The sequence below is a fragment of the Colossoma macropomum genome, unplaced genomic scaffold (genome assembly GCF_904425465.1).
Source record: "Colossoma macropomum unplaced genomic scaffold, Colossoma_macropomum, whole genome shotgun sequence".
NCBI classification, from domain to species: Eukaryota; Metazoa; Chordata; class Actinopteri; order Characiformes; family Serrasalmidae; genus Colossoma; species Colossoma macropomum.
In genome coordinates, this window is record NW_023494799.1 from 25,605,388 (window position 1) to 25,621,722 (window position 16,335).

Genomic DNA, 16,335 nt, shown 5'->3' on the forward strand with positions numbered 1-16,335 from the left:
ACCTAGCTAGCTAGCATACATGCTACATATGCTATATACCAACCAACTGGTTCAAGTTCCCTGATAGCAAGAGGATTGTGGGCCGCTGTTGGTCCACTAATGGCAAGGCTGGTGGTCCACTGGTGTTTTGCTCAGTGTTTTCTGGGAGGCCCACCGGTGGTTAAGCAGTATCAAGACAAAATTTCACTTATCATCCCTCAGTTTCCACTTACAGTACAATTTACTTTTTTCCTTCCTTCCTTTCTTTAGTTATACTTTGTAAATTAGTTTGGTAAATCATTTTAATCTAGCTCAGTGTCAGTAACAGCATTCTCCATTAAATCACTTTACATCAGGCCTAGTCTTTTTTTTTTTACTCTCAGCTGTTTGTAATATTTGTCTTCGTTTATTTTCTAAAATAAAAGACTCTCTGTCTTTGGTATCTGCTTGGGGAGATTAAAAACTAGTTAGAGCTTGTATGCAGGACAGTAATGTGGGTAGTCCGAGGGTGGACCAGCAGTGGCAAACAGTCAGTGGGGTGCCGACCTAATCAAGCTAGCGGACCGCTATGTGCTTGCTATCGGGGGTTGTTTTTTTTAATCTTTTCTTTAAACACTACATTTATTTCAGACTGAAAGATTTTTCTGTAATGAAATCTCATTATTTGAAGTCGTGTTTAATCTGACAGGATTTTAGTAGTGTTTACTTTTGTACAATGCAACGCCTGCAGCTAATAACAAAGCTAAACTAAAATTCTCTACTGAACTCGAAACTCTATCCACACTATTCACAGACTTGATTTCTGAACACCTCTGGTGTTTACTTTATAGTATTGCTATTTTCTATATGTTTCTTGAGTACAATTAGAATAATCAGTTATGACAAGTGAGTCCAAACTTACTTTAACAGTAATGTCCATCATAGAAGTATAGAATCATAGAAAGTATGATTACTATTGGCCACAGTGCACTTCCCTTTTCATTTGTCAGTGAGTAAGCGTCCTCAGTGGTCACTGGACTGATGTAGTCGTCTGCATTGCACCATGAATCCCTCATGATCCATGGCCTCTTCACCTGCTGCCATCTGTACATCCCCATCACCCACCGCTGCGCTGACCGAGGGGTGCCAGGCACCCTGGGAGACGGTTATTATTAATGATGACCAGTGGACTGCGCTAGAAAACACGGAGATGAAATAGTGTGTGAAATCCACACCTGTTTTGTGGCGGCTCCGCTGTGGCTCCAGTGTGGCTCATTCCCCAGGACAAAGCTGTGTTCGGAGGGCAGATTTTATTGGTGAACACCGGGAGATGGCAACCTAGGCATCAATCATCAGACTGACAGCTGGAGAGCACTACTGTGTGAATATGATGGATGAGAACAAAGATTTTCGCTAGGCTAGGCTAAGGGCCAGTAGCTTGAAATTGGATCACAAGACTTGATTCAAAACAGCCTACTTTCTCAAAATAGTTTATCTGCTGCTCCTGTGTTTGGGGCGCACATCAGTGTTCCATCATTTTACAGCTGTAGATGTTAGCTGGGGCATTAATGGAAGACGGAAAATGGATTATCATATCCGGTAGCATCTTTGTAAATATATCACCACAGCTGAAGTGAACTTTCAAAAATTCCAAAATCCACAAGATTTTGAGCTCTCTCTCTGGGTGGGGAGGATGGTCTTTCCCCTCCCACATCACACAGCGCAAAAGCTGGCCTAATCAGGTACCTGTTAGCAGATGTAACAGAATTGGCAGCTAGCTTTCTCCTTCAGGAGCGTTCAAAAGTCTGAAGATGCGGCGTGGCTTTACATGTCTTAGGGGAAAGCTTCGCTCTCCTAGCTTCCCAGATAGCTAAAGCATAGCCCCTTTCAAAGGCTGATGGCCCAGTGGATTTTGCTCAGAGTTTTCCTGGCGGCCCACCGGTGGTTCAGCAGAGTGTAAGACAAAATGGCACTTGTCATCACTCATTTTGCACTCATGTTCCAATTGCTTTATTTTTCCTTCATTCTTTTCTTCGTTACTATTTGCAAATTAGTATGATTAATACATTTTATTGGGAATATCTTAAATAAAGCCAGTTATACAGGCTTTATTTATGTTATAAATAAAGTTATGATTGGCATAGACCTAGGCCTGTGGGGGGGGTTGCATGTCTTCTTCAGTGTTTGTAGGGGAGATGATTTTGTCTGCTCCAGTAATTCATTCTAAGCGCATCCGGAATTTAACAGTGTGTTGTGATTGCTGCTGGTTTTTAAATTTGACCAAAATATAAATTTAAATCATATCATTTGTAAGTAACTATGGCTTAAAAAGAGAGGATCTTTGGTTTAAAAAGAAGTTTGTTTTTACATCCCTGTGTACAGAGATGTGTCATAGAGAATGCAGTCCATATACAGTCAGCATCTTTGTTACTCCTTCACTATAGCAGCATTATATGTGTAAAGGTGTACTCTTGTGTGACACCTTTTACTTGGGTAATGGTGCTTAATTGAGTCAAGTCCTATTCTAATGCAATAGCACATGTGCACATGTGATCAAACTACACTTGCACCTCTATTTCTATTTCTTCCTCTAACTCCTCAGACTTTGGTGGGCACTGGGTAACTACTACACCTGCCACCCCCATCTGTTTGTTCTTTCTTGGTACAGGCTATTTGATCATATTTGATGAAAAAAAGAGAATATAATCATCTTATGTCGTACAATAGTCTGTCACAGCTTCAAAAATGAAAGGAAATAATGCTTTAATTCTTCCTTCAAATGACTATGCCATTAACAAAGGTATCATATAATCAGCAATGTGACAGTGTGTATTAGTACAAGTAATTGGCCCTTTTTTATTTTTTATTTTTTATTTAAGCCCTCATGCGCTTTCAAATGTTAATGCATTTTACTGGGCAGGGTGATATTATGGGCACTTTATGGATCATTAGACATCAAAGCGCATAATATTTCTAACCTTAAGCTCTGCAATATTGTAATATTTCATGGGAGAGGATTCATTTTAATGATGCAAAACTGCAGGGTATGGGGGGAGATGACGAAATTGAACTCTCTGAATGTATAGTGCGCATTGTACTGCATTAGTCTACTTATCGTGACAGGGTCTAGGAAAGGTCATTTTCTAGGGTGCGTTAAGACCAACGGAAAACTCTTTTGCATTATTATTACCAATGCGCTAACAAAACCAGCGGACACCTCAGGCATCATCAAGTCCATTGACCCGCTTTGGCCTTCTCTATCTGCTCGTGCCAAGTCCTTGGGAGATCGTTTCTTGTGTGAGCTGCTCACGTAATTGGCTCCATCCCAAGTAAATTTACCACAAGGGCAATGTTGGTCTGTAAGAACCATCAGAACATAATCACTGATTTTTCCTTTCTCCTTGTTGCCTCCTGAAATTGCCCATTTTCTTTCCTAATTTTGTTTCCTCTCTTTCCCCCATTCTTGTATTGATTAGGCGGGCTTTGTGGATCGATAGATTGCTGTAGATCTGAGGGATTGTTGTGCAGCTGGGTGGTACATGAGTCCCCCACCACCACTGCTCCATCAAACCCTCACCAAATGCTACGTATTGGTTCAGCGTTATCCAGAACACTTATGAATAGCATTACTAGCCCTTAAAAACGGCCATTCTCTGGCGACTCAGTAATGCTGTTTGCATTGTATTTCATTCATGTTTACAATTTTAAACATACAGCACATCTGAATGAAAGGGTTCGTGGTGGACTTTGCGAGCTTATGCTGAAGAACAATATGTGTACAATTAACCTATTCATGCTCCACCCACATATAAGAGATTATAGCACATACAGTAGTGTGGAGGTGTGCATGTAGAGATACATTTGTGATCTTGAACTATAGAAAGGTGCTACATAAATAAAATGTATTAGTATTGTTGTTATTGTTTGCGTATGATGGGGATGCATAGGTTATTGGCCTTTCAAAAGTTGGTTGGGCAGTTTCCCTCCAATCCTAGCACTAAGCTTGAAAAAACACAAGGTAGTGAACAGTCTAAAAACAGCCATGAAAGTGAAATCACATTTAAATTTATTTGGCAAACAGACAGGGACGCTACAACAACCATAAAAACTGGCATTTTCTGAATGCAGATTAGACTCACTGATTCTTTCCCCAGCAGCCCCCGTTGGCAGCTAACTAAATTAACTAGTTAGCTAAATTAATGCCACATTCAACTTAACTCAGAATTACATCAGTTTCGACCTTTTTGATTCGAGCTACAAACTGACAAAAACACAAACGCCTCCATGGAAGCAAGTATTCTTTGCAAAGAACAACTCCTGGATTTTCTAAATATGTTTCTTTCTTTTGAAAAACTTTTGTTTCTCTGCTTACCACCACAACAACAATGCTTATTTCTGCTTGCTGTGTTTATTACCGCCAAGCTAAAGGTGGTGTACATTCACTTTTCCACACTGATTTTAACACTACTTATGGCAGTACGTCTGTCATGGTATGAGGACATAACGGTGGCTAATCTGTGAAAGCACCATTAACGGTGAAAGACAGCACATTTTGGAGCAATATGTGCTGCCTTTTAGACTCTGTCTTTTTCAGGGATGTCCATGCATTTCAACATGACAACACCAAGCCACAATCTGCATGTGTTTTAACAATAAGGCTGTGTAATCAGAGAATGTGGGCCTGCTTGACTGGCCTGCCTGTTTCCTATAGAAAGTGTGTGGTACATTACGAAGTGCAACATATGACAACTAAGGCCCCATATGGTTGTACAGCTGAAGACTCGTATAACAGAAGTAGGGCGAAAGATTTTGCTTTCAAACCTGAATCATTTTGTGTAGTCAGTCCCAAATGTTTAAGTGCTGTTAAAGGAAAGGTGATGCAACACAATAGTCAACATGTGCCTGTCCCAACATTTTGGGAACATGTTGTATGCATTATATTAGGAATGAACATATCACTGTTCTTGGAAGAAAATCTCATATCTCTAAAATAGTAACTTTACAGGAGAAGGAAAAAACCTACTTTACTTTTAATGTAAGTCAATGGAACCAGACTTTTTTCCCAAGTCATTTATGTAATTTGTTTTTGTCCATTCATCATGAAATTTACATATCATGCAAAGGGTAACAGGTATTTTTAAATTATGTCAAAAAATTAAAAAGTCAAAACTGGAGATACAAGGTTTTCTTCCGACAACAGTGATATATTTATGAAAAAAAAAAAAAAGTTCAAAAGGTAAATTTCAAAATATTGTGTTTTTGTACTGTTTTAAATTAAGTACAGGTTAACAAAGAATTTACTAATCACTGCTTTCTTATTTTAATGCCATTTACATACCTTTTTGGAATTGAGTTTGTACTTCATGTACACAATTTGTGCCTGCAAACTTTGAGCATTCTCTGCTGTACTAGGCCACACATAGCATATTACAATAGCTACATCTACCTCTTCAAAATAATGTACCAGGTAGCCTAGATTATGCTATTTTAGTTGTGAAATACGACCATGGAGAGCAATTACTCAAACCATGTGTCTTGTTAGCAATCCATTCTGAGAATTTGGCAATGACCTCTTAAACACTGACAGTCTGAGTTACAGCGTGTGCATGTTCAGCAAAACGCATCATCATGTAGAACTGGAGCTTTCCATGAGCTACCATGTTTCCTATTACTGTATAAAAGACGCACAAGGCTTATTTATAGTTGGATTGCTCATTTGGAGTAATTTGGAGTAAAGTGTTTGTTTACTTGTTCAAAAATATGATTTGTGAGAAAGACTAAAGAAAAATCCATACGTTTTCGGTGTTCAGTGATCATGTTCTTTACATATCAGATAAATAAGAGCAACAACTGCATTCTAGAATCACTTTATTAAATGAAAAGAGCAGATCAAAAAGCATGAATGGCCACATTTTGTTCGGACTTAAAGGTTTTTTTACTGAACTATTGAATTTGCTCTGATAAGTAGTTGGTACTGTGAAACCCAGGTAGCTTGTTAATCTCTCTACTTTCTTCTTAATATTTATTGCAATGTCCATGCTTTGTTTCATGTCTATTGATATTCAATTCAACATCTTCTTCTGTGAGTTTATTGGCAGGTTGCAAAGCAGAAATCTGATTACTGCCTGACTCAGAGATTCCCATTATCTGATATCTGGCAAAATCAGATTTTCTGCAGTTATCGGATTATTAAGTGTATGTAAACACACTCAATTTCAGGACTTTGTATCTCCAAAATGGTTACAAATGGTACATTTTTGACCATTTCTTTTGGTCTATTCACCATGAAATTTTGTTGTAATGTAAAAGCTTCCCAATCATGTCAACATCAAAAATGGAGATACAAGATCTTGTTCTGACAGCTACCATATCTACGATGGATGTGAATAAATGTACTTATGGGCGGAGCATTAATAGGTCAAATTGTCATATATTATTCAAGTGCTGAGGTACTTTCAGCTGGTTTGTGTAAAATTTGAGAAAGAAATTACATAATGAAATGCTGTAACTAGTATGAAGGCAGCACATGCCGTCCTGTACTGCATCCTGAGCAGTGCTAATTAATGAAGCAGTTAATGAAAGTGTCAAAGGTGCCTCCTCTTCCTCTGCTCACTGGCCTCACCCCCAACTCTGAGGCTTTGCTGTACTGAACTGACCAAATAATTATTGTCTTTTCATTCCAGCTGTACTATTTGTATCTCTTTTGCTGCAAAAAATCCTTTGTGCTTTTTCACTTGTATAAGAGCTTTCTTTAAATGTCACAGCATGTTTGACTTCATCCGGCACTCACAACAGCCTAGTCGGACGCTCTAAAACTCTTGCTGAGTGGCAGCTTAATGCCCCCCTATACCCCCCCCAGCTCTTTCTGATGACTGAACTGACACCAGCACTCCATGCTGGAGGACATTATGCAAATGCTAAACTCCCATAACTGAAGCATGTCATTGTTGAGTGTCATTGCTGGTTTGCACCCCTGCTGACGCTTTTTTTTGGACATAATCGCGTTATCGCAGGGCGAGAGAGTCAACCACGTGAATCCAAATGAGTGATCTATATTTCATAACAAGGATTGCGAAGAGACGAAGTCGCTGTAAAGGCAGGAAACACAATACTTTTTCCCTTTTGTACCTTATTTAGCATATGTTGTGTCTCAAGAGGACATTTAAAGGGCCCATATCAAGGAAAACTGAATTTCCGTCACTGTATTGAAATAAAAGAATCTGACATAGTATGTAAACATTGCGCAACTTTCTAAAACATAGCACTTACACCCCAGTCCATATCTGGCAATCGAAACCGCCTGTTTTGAATTCATTGTTTTTGTGATGTCACAAAAACCAACATACATCCTCCTATTCGGCCTACTCCAGTTTTGCCCCACCCTTTCAATGAAGTTATAAATGCTTTTTAGCTTATACTGCTTTATCAATGAGTCGCAATATGGGACAGCCAATCAGAACAAAGGTCGTTTACATATACCAGTCATAATGTAAACAGCCTAAGGAATTAAAAGAGGTTAGAAAATGGCCTTGTTAAACACTATTACGGCTGTTCCAGTAAATAAGCCCACACAAATGCCATACATAGACCTCAGTGGGGAAAAAGTAAAATACAAGAAAATAATAGTATATGGGCTCTTTAATTTACTCTCTCAAAAGCAAGAGGCATCAGAATTTCAGAGTTCTTTGGCTAGATCACAGCTCAGAAACTGATGTTTCGTTCAAGCATGCAATAGCAGGGTACAGTGGAAGGACAGGAATATTACAACCTATGGATCTCTGGCTTTTAATCTTATTTATTTGATGCACCTTGCAGGAATGGGAACCAGTGACCTTGCAGTTATGCTTGGGAGGGCAGCACAGACGTCCTTCATAATTGCTGAATATTATTGTTATCTCTGTACACTCTGCTATGCTGTTGCTTCAGATTGCAAAAACATTCTAGTTGAATCTGAGGGCGTCATTCAGAAGGCCAAAACCCAGACTCACAGTCCTGTTATTAACCTGCGCACAACAGTGCTTACAGTAAAGAGAAACCTTACAGCTACTGTTGCCTGGTCTTTCCATACAGAGATATTTGCAAAATAACTGAACAAGCATTGGGCCCCCTCTGTGCATACAGATGTTGCACCGCTAGCTTCAGATATTTAGTTATATGAAGTTCACAAAACGGGGAGCATTTCCAAAGCATCTACAGCATTAATGTGATGTTATTAGCATAACATTAGCTGGTCTTTACTAGATTTCTTCCATTACTAGAAATGTTAGCATTTATTTAGCAGTGTTACTGTAGGGCAGGTTTCCTTTAAATGTGCACAGCAGATTAGATAATCAGTCAGTGTCTCTGTTATTCTCTACAGAGAACTCATTAGCAGGTTCACCTTGGGTCACTGACAGAGTTTGAGTAATGTACTCTTGCACAGATGTTAGTGGACATTTGCGGCCTTTTCACACTGACTATTTTTGAATTTTCACTGCACTTTTGCTGTTAAGTGTATATTGATTAAAGGGCCCATATCGTGAAAAAATGAACTCTCTCGCTTTATTTGAAATAAACGGTTGATATAATATATAAACATTGTTTAGGTTTAAAAACATCACTTCTCAGCCCCTCAAAGCGTTCACACAACTGACTGAGGTCAGGGAAAAATTGATAGTAATTTAGCCCTCATTCAGCTGCTGTGGGCACTTAAAAAGATCCTAACAAAAGATTTTACACTTTTTACACTGAGTTAAATAGCAGTTTAATAAGTGCCTCACGTATTTTAAAAGTGAATGTAGGCTATGGCAATTCACTGTTAATATAATGTAGAAAATGTATTAATTTATTTGCAGTTAGCCAACGCTGGGATCCCCAAAAAAGGAGTATTTCACACACTGCATATTAACATATATATTCCGCTCTGGACTTCCACCCTAAGCTTGCAGTTAACAGGTATCAACCTGTGTTTAAGAATATCAGATACAAATAGCGTATCTTACACAGAAGCTCTTGAGAAACTGACTTTCCAAGTGGGAATCACAAGCTGTTCAAATGGATTTTTCCTACTTAGAAATCGGAAACGTCCCACCTCTCACTTGGTCATGAAAGCAGCATTGTAAGAAGCATTTTTGCCTAGACTGCTTTTTGAATGAAGCCCAATGAAGAGCGGTCAAAGAAAACAGAGGTCGTTTTCATGTATCAGTCTTAAAGGGGAATGTCACCATTTTTCAAAATTTCTGCATAATTCAGTGATGTAAACAGGCATTCAGAGTGGCTTGATGTAAAATGGTTCATTGTAGAGAAACTTACAAGTTTTGATTTCTTTACAGTGGTGGTGATAGGAATCAGGAGTCATGATGTCTACAACACAAATATAGCCATTTGATTTACTATCCAGAACCACCAGTGAACCTGGACATGCCTTCTGAGTTTTTATATGGAATATTAATGATAGTAAAATAGAGATCAGTCAGAGAAAGCACACTTTCTTTAAGGCAGCGCATTCATAACCATTGCATATACTTTCTATGATGTAGTTTTAGAGACACTAAATGCTCTGAACGTCTGGTTCCTATCACCATCACTGTGAACAACTTTGATTTGGTAACTTTCTTTAGAATAGAGCATTTCACATCAAACCGCTCTGAATCTTAATTATTGAGTTTTGAAATTTTGAAAGATCAGTGGAATTACCCTTTAAAGGCACAGTAACAAATGGTCTGTATAGTTCTAATAAATAAAGTTGAAAAATGGTTTTGTAGAAATGTTTTCTAGTACAAAAACTCACACAAATAAATGGACTTAAGGGGGGCTTTCTGAGGGTGAGTTTTAGGTATGGGGTGGTCCTGTTATCTAGAGGAGACGTGCACGAGAACATATTAGAGAGATATCAATCAGAGAGCAATATAGAGTGATAATCTGAGCCCCAGTTTTGTTCTTCTATGGTAGATTGAGTCGGCAGTGGCAGGAAGAAAGTGCATGATGTGAATGTGCAATTTTGAATCACTCACTCTTCTAATAACCCAAAGCCACAGAATTGGACCATTTCTCTTATTATGAGAAAATTACACTGAAGCTCTAAAATGGGGCAGTTATGGACTGACCAGAGGAGCGATATGGATTTCTTAAAGACTTCAGCACTCTATTTATTTATTTATTTATTTATTTATTTATTTATTTATTTCCACACACCACATCAGTCCTCTTTGGACACTCTGCCTTAGGTGTGTGTTGTTGTCATCGTGGAACTGATTAGATTTATGATTGCTCAGCACTTTGCTGCGTTACTGTAACGAATATGCGAGGCAGCCAAGTTATTATCAGAATCGCTTCTCATTCTAGACGAAGCGCTCTTAGTCAATTACAATAAATGTGTCCTGCATCAAATCAGAGCGTAATACAGTCGTATGCAAATGTTTGTGCACCCCTGGTCAAACTTCATGTTTCTAAGTGGGAAAAAAAGCTCACATCCGCAACACACAATTACTGAGTATCTGCTAAATTTACTATTAAAAAAAAAAAAACAGAAAATGTGGCCTGTGGAAAAGTTATGGCATATTTTATATTTTGTGCAAAACTTATCATCACTGTCAAAAAAAAAAACAAAACAAAACACAAAAACTGTCTCCAAAACAGCACATTTAGAGGAGAAAGGACAATTTTTAACCTTATGGAATTAAATCTCTTTACATTAACTTACCTTATTTTTAAGGTAAGTTAATGTAAAGAGATTTAATTCCAAGTTATTTTGGACAGCAATGACACGTATATGAATCTTTCTACCTAATTGGTTTAAAGCCAGAGCTAAAATGATGTAGAAAAATAAAAATTGAAAAAATGGGGACGTTTCTGTTTGTTTTGTTTTTTTGTTTTTGTATTTTTTAAATTTCAGACGATTTGTATATGGATAACCATTCTAGTGAAATGGTTTACAGTTAGGACTTTTGACTCACTTGGATTTTAGACTAAAACAAATGATTGAAGATTCCATTTTGTCACTACCAACACAGTCACAACACTCTTTGACAAATGTTTCAGTAGTGACTGTTTCAGTAGTGACTGTTTTTAATTTTGAGCAAAACTCAAAAATGCTAGCCAGTACATGACTACCAAACAGCTTTGAACAGCTGTAAACACATAAAATCATTTCATATTTGTCATCAAAACACAAAAAGGTTTACTTAACTGCTGAAAATATGACAATTCTTAATGTTCCACACTGAGTTTCAGCTTTTGAGACACATTTGCTTCAAAACAGGGATCTAACTGCTCACCATGTGGCCATGAGGGACAGGGATAAAGCCTCACTTCCTGCTCTAAAATGCAGGGGCATGGCTAAAATAAGGCTCCGCCTACAGACTAAAACTCTTTGTGTTTCGGTACTGACATGAAAATGTGGAACAGTGTTTTTTAATAAAATGTTTTTATTTAAAAGTTAAGCTCATGATAAACTAAATCTTTTAACTTTAACACTTTAAAAGAAATCAAAAATACCTTTAAAAATTAAAAAAATGTAATTAATATTTTCATGAGTGTACATTTACTTGCATTATCAGTTTCACAACTTGTTCAGTGCGCAATTACAAAACTCCACCAGAGAGGTCTCCAAATCCCCAAGAACTTAGATAGTGCAGCTTTGACATTAACCTAGTTAGCTAACACTAACCAGCTAATAACATGCTAGATAGGGTCTGGGACAGACACCCCCCAATAGAAAGTACCCTAAATGATGATTTTGTATATATTTAGATTATTACCATCTCAGTTAATGTCTTAGTTTTAAATAGATCATAACATAATCCTTGTAAATATTTATGGTATGAGTACATAATTGTTTTAAATATATATATATTACTGTGGGACCACAGTTTGAACTAATTTGGCCCATATAAAATGCAACTTCAAGTAATAGACATAGCACTACACAACATTTCATGACATAAACTTGTTAGAAGTGTCCTTGCCTGGACATTGCTTTAGCTCCACATTTTACATTTCACCAGAAGCTGTTGTGGCCCTCTCACCAATGACCACTAATTGGTATACGGCAAGAAAACAGAGCTGTAATCTGTTTAAGGGCTCTCTTAAAACCCGAAAACATTGACGCAGCACTTTAAAGTGCTTTAATGTGGCCGTCCTACCTTAGATAGGGGGAAGCAAATAAACTCCCAGCAAACAGATTTCACTAGATAACCTGATAAAAGTCTTGTGCTTCCTGGCACACTCGATAAATCATGCGAAATACTGCAAATAATGTATTTGATTAGGCTAAAAAAGTGCTGATGTGGCGTGTCTTGCTGGTGGAAACCCATTAGCAATTTGGTGTGACCACCACAGAGTGCTTCTTGCGAGGTAAAGAAATTAGTACCATGATTCATCTTCTAATCGAGTTTAAACACAGGCTCAGTTTTCATCCCTCGCTGACCGCTGCGCCGGTGAGCGTATGCTAACTCTCTGGATTTGTCTCCTGGCAGATTTAGTGCTCTGTCGGGTGTTTTTCAGCTTCTTCATGTGGCAGACCCCTTGGGTCACATTCTGACAAGGCAATTCAACATTAATTATGCACTGCACCACTTTGCCTTCTTTTTCACTCTTTTTCTTGAGAGATGGCCAAGGTCTGTCTTGGATATCATAGACATTCTGCCATAATTCCACCTCTTCCTGTCATTTTTCTTCCTTTTCTTAACATGTAGCTTTCCTAGGACTTGCATATTCATTGATATGGACAAATTAATGTTTTGTTGATTTTCTAAGTGGCGATAAGTGAACACATCCTCTGCACAAAACACACGTACATTTTCTCCTGCAATTTTTAGAGCACAACTTGTACTTATTTGCTAAGTTTAACATGTTGGAAAAAAACTAACTATAAAATGTGCCATAACTTTTGCACAGGCCACACAGTTAATTATTGCCAGGATATTATAATATTTAATACTACATTTTCACAGTAAAATATTGTATTCACTGTTTTTATTGTGAATTTGTTGAAAACAAATTACTCTGTAGTAAGCAAATTACTCTGAGGTTGACATTGAGCTTTACCCCATAGCATCATGGGTTATATAACATTATATAACAGAGGCATAAAATATTAAAAAAAAAAAAAAAGGTTTTTATTTTGATGCTGGAACACTGAGATGTTGACAAAAATGTTTTTTTTTTCATATTAATGTGAATGACATGAGTTTTTATCATGTTTGTGCAAATTATAAGCACGACAGTAACATGCTTGCAATTAGCAGTTTCACAACTTGTTCAGCACGCAATTACACAACTCCACCAGAGAGGTCTCCAGATTCCCAAAAACGTACATATTGCAGCTTTGACTTTAGCCTAGTTAGCTAACACTAGCCAGCTAATAACATGCTAGCTTAGCCAGCAGAGACCGTCCAACATAAAATAAACTAAGGAATATTCATATAAGTTTTAAGGATTTTTACATGTGTCATTATATAGCAGACTCTAATGGAGAAACTTTTATTTTGTATAATTTTTCTTTGTGTCTGATGCTAATTTAAGATAGCTATAGGATTCTTTAGGCTTTGCATTGTCATGTTAGCACCAAGCTAACAGGGATATACATTCATTTACCCACATTGATTTTTGTACCGTACAGCTCAAACTTAATCCCTCAAAATCCCAGGCTTATAACATACTAAGGCTTATTATTCAGTAACTACAGAGACTTCAATGCACACTGGTTGAGCTATTCTTAGGTTATGGAAGTGTGTGATAAAACCTTGGCCCTGTTGCTAGGCCACGTAACGGGTTGTTGAATTTTCAGTATTGAATTTTCTCAACATTCCATCATTCATTTCTTATGGGAAAAAATATGTTTGATCGAAATTCTACCTTGAAAACTGTGACCCCAGAAAACAGTACCACAAACAGCTCAGAGCAAAAAAATGCGGAATAACTGACTTAATAATATGTTCTAAATCCAAAAATCTAGCTATAATAACATGCCCTAAATTTAGGTGATTAGGTGAGTTGTGTGCTACAAATGTTTGAATGGGATTTTTGTCAAAAGCTTTTCCAGCCTCACAACAGTTGCTAAGAAATAAAGAAAGAGCATGGAGGGGTCACTTCTATATCGTCATTGTTATCAACAACAGTTTACATTATTTATTGAACCCTGTTGTATATTTTATTGAAGCAGTAAAGCACTCAAAGCTGTGAGTTCTAGTGATTCAGGGTGTTGTTAGGCACGACATGAAGTGGAGGCTTATAGCTTTAATACACATTATTATATTAGAATTTTTAAACGCCTGTAACAAGCTATTATTCTCCGGATCACAGCAGCATAGATGAGTCAGCCCCGGAAAAAAAAATTGTTCAGTCTCCAACATGCTTCAGGATGTGGAAGCAGGGGGCTGTATTTATAGCAGTGCCGAACACCCTTGCAGTGTAATTTCTCCCCTCAGGCGCCCACGCCATGTGATGTCTCATTAGTGTACTACTGCCCACACGTCTCGCCCTCGCTCGCTCTCTGTGTGTTTCTCTGTAGTGGTCTGCGGATGCGGCTTGTGAGAGACCGTAGGCGCTATCAGGAGCAGAGCTGGTGCTTCGCAATGCTCACAATTTTTATTCCTCTGTGATTTTACACGCATTGATGTATGTCCAGTGACCCATTTAAAATCTGGTAAACCCCTTCATACTATTCCATTCTTTCATACAGTGAAAAATGTCATGCATTCAATAAATTGTGTAGATCATTTCCATGTTACTAATCTACACTCTTAGCAAAAAGGGTTCTATGTAGTACAAACAAAATGCTCTGTGACCTGTAACGATATACACACACAGTGGAATACAAAAGTTTGGGCACCACAGTCAAAATTTTTGCTACTGTGAATGGCTAAGCGAGTAAAAAATTGCTTAATTTTAAAACAGGCATAAAATTAAAGATGACACATTTCTTTAATATTTTTAGCAAGATTTCTTTTTTGTTTTCATCTTTTACAAGTTCAAAATAACCAAAAAAGGAAAAAGCGCCTGAAGCAAAAGTTGGGGATCCTTATGGTCAGTGCTTAGCAAAACCCCCCTTTGGCAAGTATCACAGCTTGTAAACACTAGCCAGAGTCTTTCAGTTCTTGTTTGGGGGATTTTCACCCATTCTCCCTTGCAAACGCCTTCTAGTTGGGTGAGATTCCTGGGCTGTCTTGAATGCTCTGCTGTTTTGAGGTCTATCCACAGATTTTCGATGATGTTTAGGTTGGGGAACTGTGACGGCCACAACAAAACCTTCAGCTTGCCCCTCTTGAGGTAGTCCATTATGGATTTTGTGGTGTGTTTAGGATCATTATCATGTTGTAAAAACCATTCTCTTTTCATCTTCAGCTTTTTAACAGATGGCGTGATGTTTGCTTCCAGAATTTGCTGGTATTTAATTGAATTAATTCTTCCAGTGAAATGTTCTCCATGCCACTGGCTGCAACACAAGCCCAAAGCATGATCGATCCACTTCTCTGCTTAACAGTCGGTGTTCTTTTCATTACTTCAGCTTTTTTTCCCCAAACATGCTTTTGCTCATTCTGGCCAAAAGGTTTTATTTTAACTTTAGCAATCCACACAACTTGTTTCCAAAATGCATCAGGCTTGTTTTGATGTTCCTCTGCAAACTTCTGATGCTCCATCTTGTGGTGTGGATGTAGCAACGGTTTCTTCCGAAGACTCTTCCATGAAGGTCATATTAAGGTCTGAAAACTTGGTAAAAGTTATCTGAGACCTCAAATCTCTTGGGGTGCCACCTTTTGCATGGTGCTCCTTTCTTTTTTTCATGCTAAAATTGTGCAAAACAATAATCTTGCTCAAAATATTGAAAAGAATGTGTCATTAAATTTATGCCTTTTGGAGATCATTTCATCTTCTACTCACTTAACCTGTTACACACACCCACACACACATACATGCATATACGTTTTTTTTTTTAATACAAAATAAATAAATATATAATAGTATAAGGTGGATGGAAATTACATATACTAGACATTTTAAATGGTTTATTCAATATTTCAGGGATTTTGAGATTTTATATACTGTTAATTTTATGCTGTACCGTTTTATCTAGTTATGTTCACTCTGGAAGTTATTCACTCTTTTGCAATCAGTTATATTTGTCATTCTGGACATATATAACATTTTATTTGTGTTAAAAGGTTGTAACATTTAAATGACATTTCGCCTTGTATGAATCACAAGGCCAAAGGTCATTTACGCATGCCAAGTGGATCTAACATCAGGTGGGCTAAAGTATGAGACTCTGTTCCTTTTAATTCTGGAGCTCCAGACTTCCATTGAAGTCCAGGGGCCACACCTCCAGGGCTTACCCAGCCGTGTCACACCTTACCTCAGCAAAGCATCATCCCTAAAAGTTTTTCTGGTCTCCCAGTG